Source organism: Coturnix japonica, chromosome 8 (genome assembly GCF_001577835.2).
Source record: "Coturnix japonica isolate 7356 chromosome 8, Coturnix japonica 2.1, whole genome shotgun sequence".
Classification (NCBI taxonomy): Eukaryota; Metazoa; Chordata; class Aves; order Galliformes; family Phasianidae; genus Coturnix; species Coturnix japonica.
Genome location: NC_029523.1, coordinates 13,680,175 through 13,705,546, shown reverse-complemented (window position 1 = coordinate 13,705,546; position 25,372 = coordinate 13,680,175). Strand labels below are relative to the sequence as shown.

Below are 25,372 nucleotides of genomic sequence, written 5' to 3'. Positions count from 1 at the left end.
GCTACCGTAGTGAAAAACAAATTGTTGGATACATATCGCATAGAAGGTTTATATGATATATCACTCAGCATGGAGCCTGGTTTGATTTACTTTGCACCCAAGCAAAAGAAACTGAAAAACAAAAATTATGTTTTTCCATTCCTTGTATTCCCTGTGATATTCCGCCATCCTTCTGAAGGCAAAGCCCATCATGAAGTCACTGTAGTTTTGCATTCAATAACTGATGGAAGGATAAAACCTTTCTGTCTAGGCGGATGGTTCATAGCTGCACAGGTGGAACTAAATGTCTCATTTCCCAACTCATACCTGATTTGGAGAGGATTTTGGCTCTTCTGTCTTGCAGAGGAGACCAGAGGGCTGCATGGGACAGTGGGCTCTCCCTGTGCACTGACCCCTGCTCTGGTTTAGACACCAGGGACCTTCTGTGATTCATTGCAGAGTGTAACGAGGAACTGTGGCACTAGGCAAATTACCCACTGTCTGACATTTGGGAGTTTGCAAAATGTTAGGGAATATTTAAAATGATGCAAATGAATATTTTCATACAGCATATTTGGCTGTATTCCTGGCCTGTATTATTTTTCTGGGTTGGATACCTCCATCTCCAGCAGACATTCAGTCCTTGAAATGGGTTGGCTTTTATTTTATTCTATTTATTTTTTCTGCCATCTATTATTCTAAAGAGATGTAATGGATCAGCCCAGATATATTTCATGTTGTGAGGAGAGGGAATGAAATAGCATGAAAATCATCTACAGTTCAACACTGAGCTGATATCTGTGGAGATAAAAACTTAGTCTGCGACATTTTTACCTTGTGTTTTGGATTCCACGGGGTAACAATCAGCTCCAAAAATCTCATTGTGACAATGCTTTCAAAGTCAAATAAGGAGCAACAATGAGAACACGCCCTCCCTCCCCCTGCCCCAGTGGCTCCCCTCCAGCTTCATAACCCCAATTTATTTTTGACATTGCACCATAAGACTGAAAAGATTAATCCATAATAGATTATCTCACAAATCTGCAACAGAAGAACAGAGGATATGATTTGCTCAGGATTTGGCACACTAGCAATGGCACATCATGGCAAAGTGCTTATCAAGCACCATGCCACAGAAAATTAAAATGGGGGAAAGCTCAGGCTATTGGAGAGAGACTTCCCTGTGGTGAGAGAACCCTCCTCCAACAGTTGCACTGCCCACTGACTGACCACCAGTAGCTGAGCAAATCTTTCCCATCAGCTTTCCAGAAAGGTTTCTCCATGCTTAGGATGTTCAACACATCCTGCTTTGAGCTTGCATTTCAGAACTGCTAAGCACCTATAACATAGAAATAGAGGCATTTACTCCATCTTTTGGTGCCCTGTGGGGTCTCAGGATGTATGTTATAGAAGTGCAAAGTGTAGTTATTTGTGGGAAGTATTGAATGCCTGGGGGAAACACAAACAGCTGGATGGCTACATCGCATATTTGTGCTACCGAGTGTTCACCTTCATTTCAGAGAGTAGAGGATGTTTGTGTGGAACTCACTGCATAATTTATGGCACTGTGAAACATTTACTGGGGGCAAACCTGAGCCTAAGGAATCTGGTTGGAAAGGGCAAGCATATTTTTCTGGGACATGGCTACCTCTTGTGCCAAGCTTAGAAGCCAAAAGACATCAAAACAAAACTAGAGCAATGTCTAAGTAAGCAGTAATTTCTGGTGGTACTGACAACTTATTTGCCAATTAACAAAAGTAACTGCCATTTTGTCTCATCTTGGAAATTGCTTAGGAACACTAGAAACTTGAGAAAAATTCCCTCTCACCTGTCTGACCTGGGCCAGATGCTGAAGAGCAGTCTTCCACCTAAGAGCAAAGCGTGGCTGTGTCATCGTTACCATTCAGTGGCACATTCCTTCTGCTGAAACTCCAGTTCTGTTTTGCAGTATCTCACTATTTGCTAGCTGGAGATAAATATGGTACTCTAACCTCTATTTCTTCTATCTTCAGGAAGATTTACCTTCCAGTCCGGGTAGTCCTTTCTGGCATAAGAAGTTGAACAAAGTTCTCCTTGTGGTAATGGAGACCATTAGTCTGCCATGCCCCTTCCCTTGACCCAGTGGGACTTTTCCTCTGCTTCTGCTAGCCCTTGGCTTCCTGAGTGGGGCCAGCAAAGGTCTCATTCTCCAGAATCATAGGTCATAACTGAGGACAGTAATTCATTTAGTGTGTGCCATCAAACAGCAGCTGTCTTTAAACAACTGACCTGAGGTGCAGGTGTGAGACAGTGGCATTGCTCATGGAAATGCAGGAGAATGGCAAAATCCCACAGATGAGCAGCATGCTGAAGTGTCTGACACAAATCTGGGGGTGGGGAACTGCTTCATGAGCCAGTGCTGCCAATGGACAGACAACACCAAGATGTCTGTGTGTTATTGCCTCCATAATACATCAAAAGGAGAGGCGTATGCCTTCATTTTAGCTGGCTTTTTAGCTCGAAGACACAGGCTTTCTTTGGTTTTCTGTCTTTGTGGTGACGACAACTCTCCCCTTTATCCAGCAGCCAAACTGAAGCTTGCTTGGGCAGCACTGACATCATCCAGCCTGTGTAGTGATGCACAGCTCAGCAGGGGAAACCAGCCCAGGGAAATAGCGATGATGCTGTCAAAGACCCCAGGTTGCTTGAACTCAAATATCTCCTCTCTAAGCTCAGTCCCTGCATCTTCTAGGAGAAATTAGAACTTGGGTTTTCCACTCACAGCTTTCTGAAGGTCAGGTCAGGGCTCCACTTCTGTGCTCTTCTGGCAGGGAAGCAAGTTGTACTTCAGTAGTTTGGAGGGATTTCTGAGCTGGAAGACAGCAAAGGCAGCAGCAACATCTGCAATTCAGAGGGTAAAAGCAGTGCTTGGAGTTTCTCTGAGGACTGACGCAAGTGGTTTGGATTGATGAGCATTGCCACATCATTCTCAACTAGAAAATCTTTAAAGGACCCTTCCAACCTTCTTGCTCAGGAACTGCAGAGCAGCAGGACTTCGCTCCTGGCTGGGCATGCCTAAGAAACCTGCATCCTCCAGCCATTGTACCATAGAAGATCCTTTGTGCCTACCAGGTGCTTAACTTCTCTCCTGCCGTGGGGAATCAAGTAAACACTAGAAAGATCCAAAGCCACAGGAGCAGCCATGAAGTGCTGGCACGCAGCCTCTGCTCCCAGGTGGTGTCAGCACTTGTGTCCTGCTCCAAGGCCACTGTTGCACTCAGAGGCGGGGTGGTGTGGCCAACTGCCCTAAATTCCAGTCTTTTTTTTTTTTTTTTTTGGAGTAAGCCAGCAATCCCAGGAATTAAGTGCTTGGATGAACCATCATTTATACTGCGAGCTCTCCTTGCTCGTGTATTGCTAACAGATACAACGACAGTGCAGAGTTGCACTTTGGACAAAATAAATATAGTAACAGTAATAACAGTACATAACTGTAGAGGAAAAAAAACCGAAGTTCATAAACAAATCCTCACTCATTTCATCACTAATTATTACTCCAATTCTGATCTTTGGTTACTCCAAATGAAATGTTTGGGGAAACAAGAAGAAAAAAAAAATAAAATGAAAGAGATTTGTTAGTCCAAAGCAATGTTAAAACATGTGTCCAGAAGTAATGCATTTGTTTGCTCAGGAACAATCCATCTGTTAGTACAAGAAAATTGGGACAGGAAAAATAAACGTTATCCCGTGATATCAGCCATATGAGAGAAGAATCCTTTTGAAACTCCCCCCAAGAAATCCCAAGCAGAGTGCTGGAGGAGGCAGACAAGCATTAATGAGCAGGAGTGCAGCCTCCACTGGATCCCTGCTCCTGTAAAGAATTACAGCAGAATTACAAAATGGATGGGCATGAAAGAAATTGCAGATTTGCTGGAGATATCTACTGCTTAGTGCCTACACATTTAGTTTAAGGGGCCTCTTGATGCATGTATGGAAATGAGTCAAAAGCAGAAGAACTTCTGACTTGCTTGAAAATTTTTAACACCATCTCAACTTTTCTTGAAATTACCACCTTTCCAAGCTAATAATTCTGCACTCTTGGATTTGAGCTTTTTTTATTATTATTTTTTTAAATAAAAGATGTAAATATCTTAAATTTGTCAAATGTCTGGACAAAGCAGTGTTAAAAATTCAACTGCACTAATTACTAGCTGAGCAGCATAAAAACCTCTGAATAAATGTCAGTCTAGGAGATAAGCTCTTATCTTAATCTAATGACTCCACAGACTTAATTTGTCAGGCCAGCCTAGTTGATGAAAAACAGGTTTCTATTCTCCAGTGTTAGCAGCCACATTTTTCCAAATCTTTGAAGTTGGATAGTAATACCATCAGTGTCATCCTGCAAAAATCTTGTGGCCAAGCCAATTTCATTCCTATTGTCCTGTTGCACTAATTAAAAGTTGTTTTACCTCCATTGGTCTGCGATAGGTGAAAATGAAGCCAATTTCTTTTTAGATTTGTTACATTATGGGATAATCATCATTTCTTTCTTCCTTTTCTTTTCTTTACTTTTCTTTTCTTTTATGGGTCTGCCCTGCCTTTTTGAAACCTTTAGAGGTTTGTGTGTGAGTATGGGCACTCAGTTCAGCATCCCAGTGCTCCTGGGCATAGAAAGAGTTGGGCACCAGTTGAAGCAGCCAAATCCTGTGAGGCCAGGCAGGCTGTACTGCCTGGTAGGGTTTCTCCTGTAGTGGCACAGACCCTCTGGCAGGACACACGGAGAGGCTGGGAGGAACAGTGGGGAGCTTTGCATCTGCAACAACTTCAAAGTGGACATTACTTCCCCATCTTAGTTGGGTTCTACATCTGCAGCATACCAATGGCAACCTTACACATCCTGGCTAGCACATAATTTCTTATGGGATATTTCTGTCAGCTGGAGTCCATAACATATTTCTTTTACCTTTTTGCCCTCTATCTATGCAGAGGAGCAGAGTTTACATAGTAGGCCCACGTGAAATGCTCATGGTTCCAAACACAGCTCAGAAAGATGGGACTGTCAGATAAACTGGAGACAAATTTCCACAGATACTAGAGCATTTCTGAGTGCAGATCAGTTCCTGAAACATGTTTAAGAACTGTGGCCTGTTGCTTCCTAAGAAACAACAAAACTTTATGAAAGCTCTGTGCCGCAGCCATTATCTGACCCTCTCAACAGTAATAAACATTTGGTGTGTGCTCTGCAAGTTTGAGTCCTTGTCAGACCAAAGTTTAAATTATATCCATTGATTTCATAATGGTAGTGATGGTCTACTCTGGAACATGCCGAATTCATTTACATTAGGGCTATGGCCTGGAATGGCACTTTTTTTTTTTCATAAGAATTAATGGACCCTCACTCTGACTGTGAGTCAGAGTTTAAATCTGCAGGTATTCCCAACACAGCTGAAACAGAAAATGAAAACACTGAAGTGAAATTTCCAAAGTGACATTTGAATACCCTTTCTCTGAGGAAATCCCACCTACTGATCCAGTCAAATGACTGCAGTCTCTATGGGTCCATCCTGCAAAGCCTCCTCAGCTGGTTTATTACTGTAATTCTTCAGGTACATGCTACCCTTTTTCAATGGAGGACAAGAGCCAGCTAATCAACTGGAAAAATGAAAACTCCTAGAGACAAAATCCTCATTCAAGTGAAAGTTATGGCAATACTCCCACGTACATAAGTGACTGCATGTATCTTAAGACATTATCTCAAGTCTGAATTGCCATTTGAATACTGACTTCCTTATTTAGACTGTGGGTTTGACTTGGAATAAACTAAATTACTGCCCTTTCTCCAGCATCTTGAGTGTTGAGGGGCTGACTCACGTGGGAGCCATGGTGCTAGGGGCAGTGTACTAGGACCTAGCTGGCTTGAGTCAAACTGCCCTTGCTCCAGGTAGCTTTGTAATCTCATGGGTCCCATTGCTCCTTCCATGCCCTCCAGCAATTGTTCCTATCATCTCACTATGAGAAAATCCACCTGCTTGAGTCTGTAAAGGAGCCCTACCATTTCTGGACCACTGCCTACAAGGAAAGCAAGTTGGGGTCCTGAAGAGAACTAAAGCCTTATGGAAGAACTATGTTGAGTTCTTTGTGGAAAAAACGTGACTTTCAATCAGAGAACTACAGATTCAGATCAATTTTTCTAGCAAAGGGGAATAACTCAAGTCTAAATGCAAAAAGGAGCCTGCCATTCAGAGATACAAAAGTATGTGGTTAGCTGTCAGACTTGATGAAGTATATAGTGCTGACAAGCCGATAATGAGCAAAGGTGAGGCTACAACTAGCTGGAGCCACCTTGGCTTGGCAAAATGAAGTCCAAATGCCGGCACCTCCACTGGAGGCAGGACAAGCATAGTCAATAGAAAATTCTTTCTTGATTTGCAAGTAGAATATCAGAGTTCACCTGCCTTCTGTGTTGGTGAGTGGCAGTGTGCTAATGCCACCTTGCCTTGGCTCTAAAATGGTTTCTTGCTATTAAAATTAGTAGTTCTGATGCAGCATTTCTAAAAGGAAATGTTTGTCAATTTTGCTTTACACGTGTAAGCTTAAAGTCTTAATTCTGTGTGTCAGATAAGAGAAAATCACATTGGCTTATATTTAAGATTTATCACTTCTATTTTAGCACTAGAGATGTTCAGACTGCAAACAAACTCTACTGCTTGTGTTTTGCTTTGCTTTTTTTTGTTCTTTGATCTATCTAAACCTTTCTAGGCAAGTCCACAGAATTTCTATACCATTCAAATATATTACAGGAGAAACACACCTGGAATGCACTGAGATAGTATTTTTTGATAAATCATAGCTCGCAGCTGGGCAGGACAGAGAGTTGAAGATAGGCAAGAAACAAGGACAAGTTCATGACCAATAGCTGAGGCCCATGCTATTGCACAGGTCAAGGTGAGCCATGCTGCCAGACCCTGGGGTGAACTGATGCCTGCTACTTCATGCTGCCTTTGGGCATACTTCAGATTCTTGAGTTGAGATTGGAGAAGAGATGGAATTGGTGATCTGGATGAGAGAATCACAAAAAAGCAGAGAAACTTGTAGTGAATTTGGAAAAAAAAAAAAAAAAAAAAAAAGAGGGCAGGGGAACGCAAGAACAAAAAGCAAACTATTTTTTCCATGGGAAAAGGACCAGATCATCCCAGGAACTTGAATGCTTAAGTGCCTTTGCTTAGGATACACCTCAAAATGCCCTTGCTGATCTGGGCCAATATGGGCAAAGAGGTGTCTCCTGTACCTAAAGGCTGCGTTTCTAGAAGTACAGTAGCATCAAAACAAACAGAACAACTATAGGTACTGTAAGACTGAATAATATGAAGATGGTAACAAAGATAATTCAAAAGGTTATTTGTAAAGGAAAACTCACCAATATTGATGCCTAAGCTGGGACAGACTCCACCAGGGAGCAATCTCCAAGAGATGCTGCCTTAGTGGTGATCAGTCCTTAAATGAGGTCTAGAGGAGATAGAGTTGAGCTCCACCCCTTCCGGGAGCACAGCTAAATTACTCTCACCTGTGCTCCCACAGCTGACCCTACACTTGCCTCAGCTGATTAATCAGAGGTTCAGGCTGTGATTATCAGTTTCCCATACAGGTACATTCTTGGTTATTGACCATCTGGTCATAGCTTCATCTTGAGACTGCTACATGAAGGGGGCAAAAATGTGTAGACAATTGTTCAGAGTAATCTCATTTTTTTCCAAAACATGCTACCTGGCACGTGAGGATGGCTGCTGAAAAAACAGTGTGTGTTAGGCTCTTGCTTTTATAGCAGCACTGTGTAACACAGAGAACAACCAGCTTTGTGGAGATAACGGTGGCTTCCTCCACATGGGATGCTCTTTCCCCTTTCATTTCAGCCTTACTAAGTGCACACCAAAGATTTTCCACTTCTCCAGTTTCAAAGGGAACCTCCACCCACCCACAAGTATTTCCTCTGGTCTTCACAAGCTGTTATTGGCTCACACACCTTCCCTGCACTCTCTGGGAAAAGAGGCAGATAATACAGGGAGAGACGATTCTTGGGACTAATAGTAAAGGTACCAGTTAAAGGACTTAGCAGGGGGCCTCAGATTTGCTTGCAGAGTCCTGTGTGTCTTTTCTCGCGATCAAAGTGACTGCGAGAGATTGTGGTTTTCAATTCATTTTTTGCATATGGGAAGGAGGGTGGCTTTGTGCAATGGCTGTTTAAAAATACTTCAAAAGAACTTGAATCAGTCCATTGCTGTGCTATATACAAATTAAAATAATTGATTTTTGGCAGCCTTTTAGGAGATCTATAAATTAAAGGGATCACGTTTCTGATACATTCTGGGGGACTTTATTTTATGCTGACTTACAGAGTGCCCTCCATGCCAGAGCTGGAAGTCAGCCACCAAAGCAGAGAGCGCTTCTCACTTTCATTTGCTCTACCCTCCTGTCACTGGGTTTCTTTCTGGAGCATCCATGGTTATGGCAGGTCCTGGACCCAGGCTGGCTCCATACCCTTTCTTTTCATTTTGTGCTTTGAGAAATTCACGTTGAGAAACAGAAGCTGCCCCAAACCCAGCAAGACCCATCCCTCCGGGGTGACAGTTTCTCTCCTTTCTTCTCCATCAGTAGAAACTGATACCCTCACCCAGTCTGTGTTGCACCTGGGCAATTCCCTTTGTGTGCACTGATGGCAATGGGTTCAGCTCTATCTGTGATGACCTAAAAATAGCTCTCAATTAACGTTGCATTTCAAGAATTGGAAAATTTCCCAGAAGTCCATTCTTTTTTTCTTTTTCTGTTTCATTACATTTTACAGTAATAATACACAAGCCTGTAGAAAACATGACGGGTAATGAAAAAAAGTAATTAATATAAGCAGTGTAAAGCATTTTTTTTTCCCTCTGTTGTCCTTGCAGAAAATTACTGCTTTAAACTGAGCAGGATGTGAAAATGCATAAAGCAAACAGTAATATGCTGTGGTTTGTAAATATCTTATGCAAAACAGTTAAGTCAACTGCTGTTTATTTTTCTTACTTTGTGTCACAAGCTCTTATTTTCTTTTGTTCATTATTTTTTCCATTTGTTCTTTCTTTGGGGCTTGTTCTCTTTCATCTTAAGGAAGTGACTGGGTTAACTATATATTTTTTCCCCGCTACAGTTAATTCAATCAAACATATAGGACAGCCTATTCTGTCTCTTCTTACCATCTCTGGTAAGTGCTGGCTCTGAAATGCAACGCACACCACAGAAGTGTAGCAGGCCAGATCCTCACTGTACTGCAGATCTGCTCTCATTATTCTGGGACTGAAAGAAAAAGAAAGAAAAGAAAGAAAAGAAAAAAAAAGAATGCATTCTTTTATCCTACAAACAAACAAGTAATTATCCCAAATCCTGCAACAGCGTTATGATAAACAGTAGTCTTCCTGACTATTCCTGTAGGATTCTGCAGTGCTTTCATAGGGCTGGCCAGTCACAGTTCTGGAATGGGTTGTGAGCAATATGCAGTCAACATTAAGTGAGATGGCATAGTATATGCCAGCTCTCCTTGGGATATTTCTCTCTGGCTATCTGTAGAACTTGTAATACCCAGCGATAGCTGAAGGTCACAGCAGAGTTTCTGAGCTGAAATACAAAACAGCATTCCAAACACATCTTCTGTGGCCAGGCAAGAAACTGCTTATGGTTTATTTTCCCTCCCCCCAACTCTGCAGCTGACATCCAGCATTAGTTATTGTTTATTTTTGTCTTGTTCCAGGTTCTAAAGGTTTCCCTTATGGCCCTGGTTTATGTGAACTTTCAGATATCACTCGGGGCTTCTCTGCCTCATCCCCTCTGATGTAGCCAGTTCCCTTGTGAAGGTAGGCTTCCCCAGCTGAAGATCTGTGCCTCTCTCCTGTGGCATTCTGTGCAGCCATTTGGAGTCCCAGATGTAGGAAATGAAATAATCCACGCTCATACAGTCATGAAAGTGCCCATCTGGCACACAGGAACATCACGCATTGGAAGCACACAAGCGTGAGCTCACTTTTGTTATGGCATTTCATAAACAGAGATGCAGCGAGCCAGCAAGTAAGGTCCTTTGGATAATAACAATCATTTCCACCACACATTGTGTTTAAAAAATAGGGGAAGAAAAATCAAGACAAACTGGAAAGATTTGCTCTGAGACTTCTGAGGAGAAATTTCTACTTATAAACGTTTTGTTGCTGTTTTTTTTTTTCCCAGTGGCCTGCTGTACTTACATCTCCTTGGCTCTCCCCACTCTCTCTGTAGATGTAAGACAATGGTGACAGCTGAAATGTAGCCAGTTAACTCTTAGTTACCTTTTCAGGCTCTTCTTCCTCACTGTTCTGTTAAAGAAAGGAAATATTAGGTCATACTTACAGAAGTGAGTTCTATAAAAACAAATTGCATGTTACTGCTTTCTTATCACTACATAAAACTCACAAAAACAGTCTAATAAATGACCTCACCACTCAATTTTGAAGTATACAAATTAAAGACAGCAACGGATAAGCCAAGAGAGATTAATGTACAGTGTGTGCCTGTGTGTGTGTGTTTGCATGCCTCTATGAGGATATACCCATATGCTGTTGACATTCAACCTCTGGAATTATAATTAGGGGAAAAGGCAGATGTGTAAATTCATCTTGCTGGGCAGTGAATATATGCTGCACCAGTCCCTGATTAATTCAGGACTTGAACACTATTTACTCCAAAACACAAGGTTTCTGCTGGGATATGTTGGCTAATAAAGGGGTGGAATATGAGGAAACAATGAACAGCCTGAAATGATGGACTAAGTTCAATACCAGTAAGGAAAAAGCAAGGTTATTTATATTATTCCAGCTTTGTAAAGTAATTGAAAAAAGACACCCTAGGCATTTTGTTGGATGTCATTGCATGCTGTAAAAAAAAAAAAAAAAAAAAAAAAAAAGAAGAAAAAAAAGCTTGGGATGTACTAAACCTCAAAATCCCCACGATTAACCCTTCTGACAGGGCTGAATCTTCGGAGCGCTCCTCAAAGGGGTGAGCTTTTTAAGGTCAAGGAAGAACAGAGAGGTTTCTCAGGTCTCCTGAACCATCGCAGAAAAATCATGCCTGGTCCAAAGTGGGGGCTCAGGGACACAACTCCATGGTTTGTGAACGTTATAAATTATGGATAATAGTAAGAGAAAATAGTCTCTGCATTTTACATGAGTCCTTTTTGTATTGTATTTGGCAAACAGTATCCAGTCCAGTATATGTTAAATACTAAGTGCTAAGTTGGGAAAACAATGAGATGTTTGTAAATACGATAGACCATTACAATATACTGCTTCTCATTTGAAAAGTCATTTGTGCAAGAAATGATTATTGACCCATAATATGTAAATGATTGAAATGCAGAAATTAATATTTGGGTCAACTCATGTATTTTTCAACCATGAAATGAAAATCTCAGTATTCACATTCCAATTCATACATGAAAGCATTACAGAGCTATTACTTGGCTATTGTATTAATTTATTATTGTCTTAGTTAATGACATTCAGAGTTATATCTCTACTTTCAAACCGAGGAAAGGCGTTGCTATGCCACAGTAATGTTTCAGTGCAGGAATGTCCCTTTTTCTGGACTCTTCTTGCCCTGGTGACCATAAACCAAATTCACAGTTGGTGGAATCAAATAAGCAGCACTGCTTGCTCCAAGGAGGGTTTGGTCCTAGCACACCTTAAATCTTGCACATGGAGGACTAGCTGCTACACTGCAGCTCCTCTGTCTGTTCCCATGGGGCTTGATTCCCACCTCTTTCATGAATTTTATACCAGTGTCGTGTTGATTATTTACTGCAGTTATTCCAGGAGTAAAATCAGCACAGTACTGGTACACTTAGCACGGTTGTCTTTTAGTTTCTTACGATAGAGACTCCTTTTTATCTGAACCACAGGGTTCAGTGGCAATAGCAGTGTGAGGCTTCCAAAGGCACTGGTGGGGGCATATTCCTCCTGACAGAGCCGCAACAGCCCTGGCCCTTCAGCTCAAGGTGACTTACATCACAGCAAATTTAGTGCTCAGGAGACACGCCAGGTTGTTAGTTTCAGAGGCTCGTATGCTCTCTTTTTCCCTAGGAGTGTCTGAAGACCTTCAGCGACAGTTCAGCTTCAGGCCTTGCTACATTGCCCCTGAGGCAGCAGAAGGTGGCTCCATGGTGAGGTATCACAAATGCCACAGTGCCAAAATGCATGGCTGAGGTGGTCATTATGGGCCAAGATGAAATCCATCATGTGGTTGTCTCCTGGGCTATTACCCACTACATTTAAATTCTACCAGTCACTGAACTTAGCTGGATTAACTCAGTTTTAAGGTCAAAAATAGCAATAATTCATTAGTATCATATAAACAGTGCATTCCGCATTCATGCCTTTTATGTAAAAGTAAACAATGCCTCTTTCTGTGTGCCATGGAGTATTGCATTACTTGATGTGTCTATCTCCATAAAAGGATGCATAATTTAATAACAAGTAAGCATATGAGTGAAATCTATGTAGCATGATATTTGTGACAGACAGAATGAATGGTGAAGAGATGGGCAGAATAATTCAGGTAATACCAAAAAGCAAAGTACTACGAGTAAATCAGGATTAACCTAAGAAACATGATGTACGTCATGAAACGACTGGTATATTCTAAAGACCACAATTACTTCAGTGAATTAAGCAGGGCTGTATTGTATCAAGGCTGCTCCTGTTATGTGCATACTGGGTCATGCCTATGAGAATGGATCTGATTTATCTTAGCTAAAATTCTACACAATTATATTTGCATATATCTTACAGATAAAACATTTTAAAGTATTTTGAGTAGAAAAATTTTATATTTTACATACAAATTATTTTAAGCAGCTTCAATGGCTTATTTTGTGGGTGACAGAGCTTTACACAGCTTTTTAGATAAAGAAGTCCTAGTGTAAGAGGATGTTTGGGTGGTGAAGAACGTGTGGCTATCACACAACTACCTAAAATTGTGATGGAGATGATGCAGAGGTGGTAGTGGTGATCAATGATGTAGCCACTGCTCCCATGGTGTGAATAAGCAACTGCCCACACTGGCTGGCTGTATGGGAGGATCAACATCCTTTTGGTCCTGCCCAATTAATCATCCTCTGGTTTTCTTAGCCTCTGATGCAGAAAGCAAACCAGGTGACTAATTCCAGCAATAGAGGCCCTGCTTCTCAAGAAGATTTCCCCTTGATAGAAGCACTATTTTGTTTGAATTTCCTTGTGGCCTATTCATTTATTTGAAGCCATCAGCTAGCATGAATCATTGCATTAGGAGGTGAAAGCATGATTTGTACTAGTGATCTAAAGTAGATGGTGTGTCTGCCAGGGGTAAGAACAGAAGGTGCAGGTTCCTGATACTCCAGGGGAAGAGCAGGAGAGGTAGAGCCTCTCCTCTAAATCCAGTGCCTCCCAGCTGATCTGGACAGCAGCATCAGCTAGGGCATGACCAAGGTGCAAACGGAAGTACACACACTGTTTTGCAATAAATTCACATAAGTCTCTAACAGACAAGGTGACTACTACCGTGGCCCCAACCAAACACAGCTTTTGTTTAACTTTACTAGTATGTGTAAGCTAATTGGCATCACTGGGCCTGTATATGCACTTAAAAACTATGTTCATGTTAAAGTGCATTGGTGGGTCAGGGAATAATGGGTGTTAGCACCTTGCAGGCCACAGCCCCAGATGCAGGCCATGCCCTCACCTTCTGCAAAGCTGGGGGGGTTCTCTCAGGGCCTGACTGCTCAGTTTGTGGCTGAACTGCCATACACATGCTGCTGCCACTGCTTAATGCTGGGAACTAAGTCATGAAGCAACATGTTCTACCAGGGCAGCCAAAAACAACAATAGAATTAGCAGGAGCCAGTCCAGCTGACTCCAGAAGCTGCAGAGTTTCAAAATTAATCTTAAATTTACTTCTAACCCTGAAAGCAAAACTAATTGCAGAATGTAAGGCTCTCTGAACGTGTTTGGGAACTGGATTGGGTATACCTTGGAAAAAAACACAAACACTTCAGATAAAGCCTCCATTTTAATTGTATCAATTCTGCCAATTAATGATAATGGAAGAGCAGGCCAATTAGCTAAATAGCTAATAGTTTTATCAAGCAGAGGCTGGCAATTTAAAGCAAACAAATTCTTTCTAATTTTATCCCCTTGCACACCAAGATGTTTAAAGGATAATGGGGGATCCAATAAAGGATATTGTTCAAATAGAGCTACATTTAAATCGCCTAATGGCTGTAAGAGTTTTACCCCAATTAACAAAGAAGAAACATGAACATCCAGTGACTTGTAGCATAATATCTAAAACCTTCATTAATATATATATATGCGTGTGTCTATATATGTATATATACACATATATTCTCCAACTAAGGGCAGAATGGAAAATATCACCGACCTTCCCCTGAAAAACACTGATTCTCCCAAAACAAAGGCTCCTCTGTAACAGCAGAAGTATCAGAGAAAAAGGACTCTCCTGCCTAAGCCCCAGTACATAAATCATCTTCAAACTATGGTCATTAGTTTAACATAACTGTGGATTTGAATAAAGGAGATTGACCTATCTAACATATTTAAGACCAAATCCTACTGTTACCTAAATCTGAACTAAGTTAAGGCTATTGAAGAGAATCAAAAGCCTTTTCAAAATCAATAGCCAGAACAAATTCCTCATGATCATAATTTCGAGGATAAAAAATCCATTAAAGTGATGTCTTTGATTGCTATTAATGAAGCAATCTGGAATAAATCCAGATTGATCCATATGGATAATCGAATCTCTCATTTTCTCACATTTCAAAGGACTCAGATTTAGGCCTGATTTATATGACAGTGATGAGCAAAAGGCTGTTTTCCCTTGGACACTGGGCTGCTCAACCTGTGCAGAGGATGACATGGTCTCTAAAGGGAGCTACAGGAGCAATGCTCTCAGTGCACAAAGAAAGCAGAGCTACCAGCATCCCCCACAAATCCGAAACACCTCTCCTTTTCTACAGGTCTTTTGGAGGCTACTGAAGGTTGTTGACACTACAGAAGTATTGTTGCAGGCTGGAGGGGAGTGCTATGGAGGGGAGATCAGCAGAGTCAAGCCAACTGTCTGGCCCATACTGGGGAAACTGGTGTCTGTGGGAGCTTCTGCTGCATGGAACATGCAGGTCCCTCCCCTGGAGTTTGCTTCTCTTTCCACCTGCTAGCAGTGCCCCTCAGCTGTACACCCTGCTACCTGCCAGACCACCACCATGAGCTTGCCTGTCTTCCTCCTGCATCTCACTTCTCCCACCCGGCTTCTCTTTTCCCTGGTGCCTCAGTTTCTCCTTGTATGAATTTGCAGAGCTGTGGAATGGCTGCAAAATTTGCTGATTATTCCAGAAACAGTGTTTGAAAATTTTAGCAATAAAACCATTTGCGCTAGAGCAGAAGACAGTTTCCATTTATGATTTTGCTTTTCTGCTTCCCCTTTAGGGCAGATGCCCACCTCCATCACCTCCCCTTTCCCTAATGCCTTTCCACTTTCCCACCCCCCAAACCACCCCCCCCCATCCCCCCAATTTGTAGAGGCCTGAAACCATACCTGCAACTCATTGGAATGGTTCACATTTGTTCTAATTGCAAAGCACTGAATGGATTTCCTTAAATCCTTTAATGGGCTTGAATCTGAGCAGTGAAAGCAGACACTTCACTGCAAACTTCCTGGAACTTGTGCCATTCCAGTATCCCTGGAAATACCTGTGAAACATTTAGAGGATTGCTGGGCAAAGCATTCAAGGAACGTGAACCAGCGCTGGCAACATCTACTGGTGATGAGAGAGATTAAGTATTTACTACCAACATTTGGCCTTGTGGACTGGTGTTTATATGAGTAAATATGCTAAGCTCTGGCATTTAAAGGCTGGCTAAGAAACTGTGAAGCAGGCTCCAGGATTTGGGGTCCAAAGCCTGCCAGTCCAAACCCAGCCATGCCAGGTGACAGTCTACAATGACCAGTGAGCAGCTCCTGTGCAAGCTTTCTCACCAAACTTAAAGAGATATCCTTAAGATAATATTTGTCAGATTCTGTAAGATAATTTGACCCGGAAATTGAAGTGTCTAGTGCCTGTATAAAAGCAGTACATGAGGCGGAAGGAGCAAAGGAGCAGGGAATGGAGCAGGGATCTGGGAGCATTTGGGATGGAGCAGTTCAGCTAGCTGAGCCTCCCTGTCATGGCCCTTACACAGAAGAACTCAATCTACGAATGCTATCAAAAGTAAGAGTTTTCTTTGCAGCTAGCTGGACTAAAAGAAGTAATAGGCAAAGTTTTCTGACCAACATTATTCGAAGTCTCTACCAGAACTAGAGGACAACATAACAAATCCCATTCACAGCATTTTATCTAAATACTTCTGTCACCAATAAGCTCAGGGACACAGACCAAAAATTATAAATCCAATTATGAATTCCATTAGCTTTTTTTGAAACCAAAGGAAATTTACTACCAAAAGAGAACAAATCCTGCTCCCAGTTACGGTGATGTAATGCCAGGAAAGCTGACAGAGTAGTACTAACTCATGTTAGGAAAGAATTTGCTCCGAGCTCCTGGAACGCATGCAAGGCTGTACTGAACAGATACAGCTATCTCACTGTATTGAGGAAAAGCAAGAGAAAGACTTTAATGATTAAAAAGAAGCCCAAACACATACCTTACTTTTATAAGTAAATGCGTTACCTGAAGAACAGTTGCAAACACACTCTCATTTGCATAGGATTGGGTATACATCTGTGCTCTTCAACAGATTATTCCAAACCCTGAGTATTTCTTATAATTAATGTCAATATGCTTGGCTTATTTGTCATAGAAGAAAAGCATTTCTAATTAGCTTTTTCTGATGCTCAAAACATCAGTATTTTTTCTTAGTGTTTTCCAAATCAGGTTCTATTTAAATTCCTGCACAGAAAGACAGTGTGAGGCTTACGCACCATTTCAGTCTTATTCTGAAGACAGTTTAAATTGCATGTAAATAATAACTAGGCCTTAGGCTGTCCCTCAACATGGGGTGAGGTTCACCTAGCAATGCCAGGAGTTCAAATAACATAAACTGGACTTGTGGAAAGTCAAACATTTCAATTTCCTGTTAAATTCAGTTATTAGTCTGCATATTTCCATTCATTATAGTGACACATACAACTTACTTTTAATCAGAAGAAACCCTACTTGCCTTCACAGAACCTCTGACGAGTTTTTGGGAAGAACAAAACCTTCACAACGATGACATTCAGAAGATTATCACAACAGGCCAGGGACACAAGTAAATCTCCAGCAGTAAAAAAGAGTACAACTGTGGTGAGCTGCCCAGATGCAGCAATAAAGAGGGTCAAAGTGTGCGCTTTTTCTTTTTTTTTAACCAGTTAATCCTGCAGAAAGGGCAGATAAATTAAGAAGCCTTTGCCAAGCCAAAGTACTGGTCCTATCAGCTGCAAGTAGCAGGAGGGTGGAAAGTTGAGCATATACACTCCCATCTCTTATCATTTACATCTCTTTCCTGGGAGAAGCTCAGAACTGTTTATGCATTTAAATAAAACCACCATGCAAGACTGACCAGACGCCAACTGGAAGCAATGAGAATATTTTCCCTTTATTTTGGGTTGTGGATTAAGCTCTAAATGAGATCAGTGCTAGACCTGATCAGTGGAGGCATACAGGAAAGGAAATTTTGCTTTTCTATTAAATTGGACAAGCAGAGTGCTTTACTGAGTGAAATAAGATATAAGGGTCCATAACATGTTCAGGTTGTTTTTCTTTCCCATACTGCTCTCATTTAACACAAAGAAGCTCATTTCCCATATCATATGGCCTTTGATCCTGAGCAATAAATATAGTATCTTCTTTAGAGACATGAAGGCCCCCCACTTTACAGCCTTGGCCTTGTTGGTTGATCTGTGAATTCAAACAAGAACAGCAGATTCCTAAAACTTTGGCCAAATTAACATCTTAAGCAATTTTTTGGCTTCTTCAATGAGCCAATACTGTTGTGGAAACCTGGAAGCAGCAGTCAGGTCTTTGATGATTTATTTAGTAGGAGTCATCTAGTAGCTAATTGTCTGCAATTTTTGACCTCATTTATGTGTAGTGCTGACTCTTCTGTGTTTTCTTCTCAAGCTTTCTTACATCTCTGTATGTTACACTTCCAGACAGCAGTTCAACTTTATCACAAATATTTTTATGAACTTGCCAAACCACACTGAAGATCTTCAGACTCAAAAGATAAAATCATCCTCACAGGGCACCTCACCCTTTTCCACCCAGGCACATGGAAAAAACCCAGCTTTAGGCTCCAGTATTTTACATTTATAATGAGTAAGAGCCTAGTCATTTTAATCTGCTGTTAAAATTTTCACCTTTCTGTTTTTTTCTTGAATTTTTTTCCGTGAATCTATATCAAGAGAGAAGTGCTGACCCATGTCAAAGAACAATCCTCCTTGTCTGTACATACTATAGAACTCACCACCACTTAGTGCCGGCCCCAGAGAAGTGCGTGCCCGTCAATGACTGCACCAGATGTACCATAGGAAGTATGAGTGACAACTATGTGTGTGTTGGGGAGAACTGACCATGAGTACGGAAGGTTTTTGCACTATATTGGCAATAAATCTTAGCACAGGTCATAGGCAACTAAAACACTCGGTACATTTTATGACTGTAACCTGGATCTTCATGGCTAAGTCCAAAGAAGAATCCGACTCCTTGTATAGTTCTGTTTCCACCATGGTTTGAGGATGGCATTGATGTCTATTAAATCATAGAAATAATTTAATTTCTACTCAGATTTCTGCCAAATCTCACATGATTTTTCATGAGATAGAAAGTTCTTCCTGTACATTTTCTGCATTTGATTACTCCTGTGCATGATTCAGTAATTGTCACATGTCCATTTTGAAATGGCTTCCTACCACAAGAGGTTCCAATCTCCTATTTATATACTTATGAAGAAGGCTGGGTTCCCTGGGAGATGGAAGACACCCCATTTGGACATAATTATCATCACAATTTACTAAGACTCATGCCAGTGGGAAGATATTCTTTTTAAAAAAGATAAGTCCTATTTCCTTAACACAGCCATCACTTAAAGGTAAAATACAATTACAGTACCCACCCAGGGAATAAGTTGTGTAATTTTATAATACTGTGTCTGGATGAGTGTTGGCATTCTACCTACTTTCTAACCACACCCAGGAATTCTGGTCTTACACAATTACACGCATCCTGTTGACTAATTACATAATAATTAGTATTTTTAATATTCAACGATGCACTCAACTTGGTTATGCAAGATTTTGTGTCACTGCAAATTAAAACCAAAACATAACAAATGTGTAGTAAAAAACACTGTTTAGATAGCTTCCTGAGCATGGACTTATCTTTCAGCAGGCAACACAAAATAATTAATACTTCATACATTTTAAACACTTTCAGCAGGCCCTCCCTCCTGCACTCTTACTTTGGGTAATGCACCTGCTTTATAAATCTGTTAAAATAATTTTGCATTCAAAACAGAATTTCTGTTGTCTGCCTGCTTCTGTGTTATGATCACCTATCAGGACTAGGGATAATTTTTGGCTGAAATAGTATTATGCTGTGCCTGGGAAAAGCAGACTGCTTTTTATGATGGCATTTCTAGAAGGAATCTGGAAAATTCAATTGAGGTCAGCAGTTACCTGAAAAGTATCCCAAATACTATTGTATCAAGAAAGCACTCCTGATGAGCCTGAGCCATCTGGCTGTGGAACTAATGTTTGACAAGCCTGGGTGGAAACTGGGCTCGCGGTTGCAAAGTCTGGATCACCATTGGGACTTCAGGACTTTAAGATCACAGACGTATTTTTACAATCATTTCTTAAAAGATCTATCCAAAACACTGCACCATGCTAATTCTAAACTTGGTGTATCAAGATTCACAGAACAGGGCACAGAGCAGAGGCCCAGACTTGGACTTTGCCCAGGTGGATTGTACACAATGTTTCCATAGTACTTCTGGTCTGCCCTTGCTAGTTTCTGTGGTGTCTCCAGTTTGCACACAAAACTTTACAGCAGAAAAAGTAAAAAACATTGACTGTTTCCCTCTCCAACTATATGTAGGCAAAATAGGAAACAGCAACAAAAGACTTTGTGAACAATTTTTTTTTGCCCTTTCTGAAATTTGAATTTTAGCTTTCCAATTACTGTGCCTGCAAGTGATATTTCAAGGCTCTTGAGGACAAATCAATACCCATGGGCTCCTTTTTGGACTGTTCATCTTTTCATGGGGCAAGGGGTTACAGAGCAAGATCAACTTCTTCACTGAAGAACAATTTCTTGCTGCCCTTATAAGTAAAAAATTGGCATTTCAGTCTAAACTCTTGCCCCTGACAGGTAGTTACTTTTTAGCCAACCAGCAACTGTCAGAAAACAAAGAGGATCTGTTTGGAGGGAGCAGGATGTGGGACTGCTGTGATAAGCGATACGGCTCAGCTCAGAGGTGCACGCAAAGCAGCTTCACAACTGCCTTTTCCACAAAGCCTCAGCAGCCCCACTTCTCTACCCCAAACAACAGGAATAAGGCCACTGCACTTCTCTACATCTGGAGAACACTTAAAAAGAGATCAGTTTGTGAATGTATAACTGGGGCTATTGTTACTTCTAGAGGCTTTTTTTTTTTTTTTTTTTTTTTTTAAAATGTCCTCTGCTTTCTTACCTGGTGTTTTTCATCCACGACTCTTGCAGACAAGAAGCTTTTGAGGGGCAAGGCGCCTGTAGCCATCTCCAGGTATCTCCATCACCACCGACAAGCATGTGGCAACCTCATTTCACATCGAGAGCCTCTTCAGAGCAACTGCTTCAGATGCTGTTCTTAAATCATGAAGTCTCAATTGCCATCATTTGTCAAATTCCTCTTTACTCTCCTTTCCTAAAAAAGAAACCCACAAATCCACAATGAACTTCCACGCTTTGCTATTTTCCCCCACCAGAAATGTTGTGTCTCATTTGCATATATAATGAACAGTATTTAATTACTGATAATAATCCAGAACAAAAAATTGCACCTGGCCTGACAACACAAGGCCAACTTGCTTCCTGATGTGATTTTAAATGGCTGAGATATTAAAACACTGAAAAACGGGGTTTATAATGGAAATACTGACAGACAATTAACTATAGAGATGCTGCTCTAATAAATGGAATAGCCCATCGTAATCTCTAGTTCATAAATATGCAAATACAAGGCAGAGGATTTGCTCCAAAGGATGTCTCTATAATTTTAACTGACCTTTACTGATACTAAATGAGCCTGTTGCTTCTGTTTTTAAGCATTAAATAGAAAGCACAGGGAATCCAGTCTCTCTACATTCAGCACCATTCATCTCCCATCAGCACCAATAGCAAAATCCTCACTACCTTCAACAGTAAAAAAATCTGGTCCCAGAACACACAGAAAGCAGGATGTCTGGCATTTAACTGAACTCTTGACTGTACTTGATTTTAATTCTGTTCTCATCTGTGTTAATTATTATTATATTAATTCTTCTGTTTGGGAAATTAAGCACACATTCGCCCCATGTGTCAAAGAGCTTGACCTGCCAAAATGCACTCACCCGCTCAGTGATAAACAGGCCATCAACACAATGAAATAAATGTTGAATTTTATCCAGTTTCCTGTTCTGGACCAAATGGAGTCAAATCCACTGACTTAATATTTAATAACCTAAATGTAATTTCTTTTTTGTGCCTCACATTGCAGGCAGAGTAAAGAATTGGATGGCTAGCAGTTTTGCAGATTCCCAACCCCTAATTATTTTAAGCTATTCATCCTGGTATCTGTCCATTGATGCTCAGCCAAATTGCCAGCAGGGGAGAGATCTGTCCAATCCAGGAGCTAAATGAGTCACTGAGAGTCAATCTGTTTTTTTCCCTTGCTGCTGGGATTTCCTTGGGTCCTGGCCTCTCTCTGCTCCAATCACACACACACAGCTCCAGGCGTGGGTCCTCTTTGGCTTCAGCTGCCTCCTGTCTCTCCATGTCTGCTCTGCTCATCACAGCTGTTGATGGGTTCTCGCCGGCTGGCCACAGAAGACCAATACTTCCATCACACTGCTCTTACAGATCTTGCTCTGGAGGAAAATGAAGACATCTTGGCCTTGTTGAATTTGCTGCTGAAGTAATACATCAGGTATCTAGATGGAAAGCAAACCACATGAATAAAATGTGTCATCTGGGTTAGATACTAATTTATTTGCCTCAAGTTCTGGGAACAATATTTGCACTTTTCCAGAGAACTCAGTTAAGTTCCATAGAAACTGAATACTAATACGATTTCTGCAGCATGGAAAACAAATATGAAGCAGAAAAAAAAAAATTAAAAAAAAATTGACTCATCAGAAATATTAGCTACTCAGTATTAAAATACCTGACAATGCTGCAAATACAATTTATAAACAGGAACATTTAGAGCCGAACTATTCATCGAAAAGCAAATTCCCTCCTTGTTCCCGTTTAGGGTCAGGATTCAATTACAAAAAAATATGCAGCAGACTTAAGGACCGCATGTAAGATTAAGATAACTGGTATTTCATGGTAAATGATTAAATTAGCTGACACAGTTTTATCCTGAACTTTGCCATTAAAACTGACATTTTTGTGCCACGCACATTGTAGGCTGCTGGTAATCTAAACTGCTTTTCTTCTTCTAAAGACTTTAAATAGCTAAAGTACTCTTGTTCTTTACCCTACTTGCAAATGTGTGGAAAATATATCTACATCATAACAAGATGAACTAAAAACAGGAGCAGAGGACTTAATTTTTCCTCATCTATCTTACGAATACCTTAAGAAAACAACAAGGAAGCTTCAAATGCCCAGATTCAACTCCGCAACATGCACTTTAATCAAGTCATTTATGTGACTCTACAGAGATGAGAACATGCTGTCCCCCTCATGGTGAATAAAAATAGAGAAATGACAGAAGCCTTTTAGTAAAGGTTTAATTATTCCTAGTATACAATTCTAAACCACTCTATGTTTTATTCCTCTTCTTTTCAGGCTTGCTTTATATGCAAAGAGAGTTATGAGAATAATTTTGGTAGAAAAGTGTTTATGACTGTTTGGATGAAGCACTGCCAGAGCTGATGCCTGCAGTCAGTTTCCCTCAGCTGAACTAGCTGGAAAGGAGCAACTCAGTCCACTGTGAAGACATGTAGCCTCCAAAGCAAAGCACAGGCCAGGCCTGACTGATCAGAGATGGACTGTGAGGGGAATGAATCTTCTGAGCATTGCACTGAGTGCCTTACAGAGGTGGGTGGGAAGCAAAGCCACCAAAGAGGCAGTGCAGTAATGAGGGGAGGACTCAGGATAAGCAGACAGCACATCCCCACATGAGGCCAATGGTGAGCATAAGGAGAAAGCTGTGGATGAAGAAAGTTTCACAGACAACAGGGTACAATTATTCTGTTCTTCTGGCTACTTAACTTGATCAGAGGTCAGAAAAATGTTATCCTTATTTATTTCTTTATTTATTGCAAAAAAAAAAAAAAAAAAGTAGTATTTGACTCTCACTGCAATTTCTCCTCATAAACAGAGAAACCTAAAATATCTTGATTTTTTAGCTAACCAGAACTTTCAAGATTAGTAGCAAAAAATACAAAACCACAGAACTGCAGAATTGGTCCAGAACAGTGGTACAGTGTGTCTATCCTTTCACAGGGAAGAGGCTTACATGTTTTTGGAAATTATGCAATGCCAATGGCTTTTAATATTGTAAAATAATCTACCTGAACAGGACACTTAATTTACCATTCACAGGCTTAAATGGTGAAAGTTTCACAAGGAAGTAATGCATGCATCACATTGTACCTCTTTATGTGCATTGGCACAAAGATAAAAACACTGATTATACAAGTTGGATTATACAACCTGTATTTTAGCATTTAGTAACCAAGGTCTTTGCTGAAACAGGTAGTAAAAGTGCAACAGATACCAAAGCAATCATGTTTTTCATTCCAGCAGAGAATTTGATCCCTCAGACTTTGCACAGACTTATCAGAAGTGTGTGTGTAACAGGAATGTTACAGCAGCATTTCTAGATTCCTTGTTAGCCACAGCTGGGCAAGACTTTGGGCTCCTTTTCACATCTTGGATCTTCTGGCAGTTTCAATAAAGAAGAACAAACATAGCTTTTTGCACAGCACCTTCCTCAGGAGACAGAAATTGCAGTTATACCACAGTCACACAGTCACACCACAATCATCAAAAGGTGACTTTCAGTGAAAAGAGATGGCTGTGAAGACAGTTTTTCTTTGAGATCTCATGCAAATGATGAAAAATGAAACACAATTTGATTATCAAAAAATCAAACCAGTACGAATGTCACAAACTGTGTTATTCAATTTAAACTTCTTAGCTCTCCCATATCATTTCTTGCTTCTTACATTCTTTCTTTTACATTGTGAAAGAGACAAAACTACTTTAAACTGAAAACCCTTCACATCAGCGGTTATATGAATCATCTAGTCGTTTCTATTCCAAAATGTTTCACTGATCATTCATTATTAACTGAGTAAAATGAAAATAGCTATGATAGATGAAAATTTATCCCAAAGTATTAAGAAAGGATATGAAAACATCTTCTTCATAAGTACTAACATTTAGATAACATAAGAGAGTCCAACCCCAGTTTCTTTTACTGTCACAAACCATACAGCTCTTAATAACTCATTATTACCTTTTTTGCTGTTCCTAGGCACTGGTAGTTTCAACCTGGTCTACCATTGAGCAGAAATGTATTCCAACAGGAGAACAGTGAAGGGACTGGATGCTGAAGGACAGGAAGCCTGATGATATCAGAGCTTAAGACCCTAACTCATTTCCAGATTTTTTCTTAGTAACACATATTCTCTAAAATTTCTACATAAATTTATGTCCTCCTCTTGATGAGAACACTCAGATTAGGGAAGAAGAAGCCTGTGGCCCTTTGTAGATCTGAGAGAAAGGTCTCCTGAGTAACAGATTAACTTGTGTTTTGTGCACAAGGATATGTGCACAGAACTTGGAGATACCATAACATAACAGTCATTTTCAAGCAGCTTGCCACAGACACATGAAAGAACCTGGAGAACCTGACATAGAAAAGAATCTAAGCTACCTTATTTCATGATTCAAGACCCTGGATACATCTTGCTCCTTGTCACGTGTCCTTTCATACAGAAAGGACCGGATTGAAGTTAGGAGGGCTACTTGAAATGTACTCCATAACTGAATATATTTAGAAAAAAATTTTCATGCTATTTTACTCATTTGCCTCTTAACATGTTTTTTTTGTTTGTTTGTTTCATTGCTGCC

The 25,372-nt window shown here is 40.6% G+C and overlaps 1 long non-coding RNA gene across 2 annotated transcripts in view; it reads right to left on the bottom strand.

Annotated features, from left to right (window-relative positions):
* Positions 1-25,372, bottom strand: part of LOC107317510 — a 160,573-nt gene that overhangs the window by 13,684 nt on the left and 121,517 nt on the right. For both annotated transcript variants that reach the window (XR_004308133.1, XR_004308134.1), the window contains 6 exons: positions 21,634-22,212; positions 20,736-20,948; positions 15,601-15,755; positions 10,224-10,331; positions 9,186-9,285; positions 1,808-2,859 (listed from right to left, as the gene is read on the bottom strand). This is a non-coding gene — a long non-coding RNA (uncharacterized LOC107317510). The remainder of the gene's footprint in view (positions 1-1,807; positions 2,860-9,185; positions 9,286-10,223; positions 10,332-15,600; positions 15,756-20,735; positions 20,949-21,633; positions 22,213-25,372) is intronic.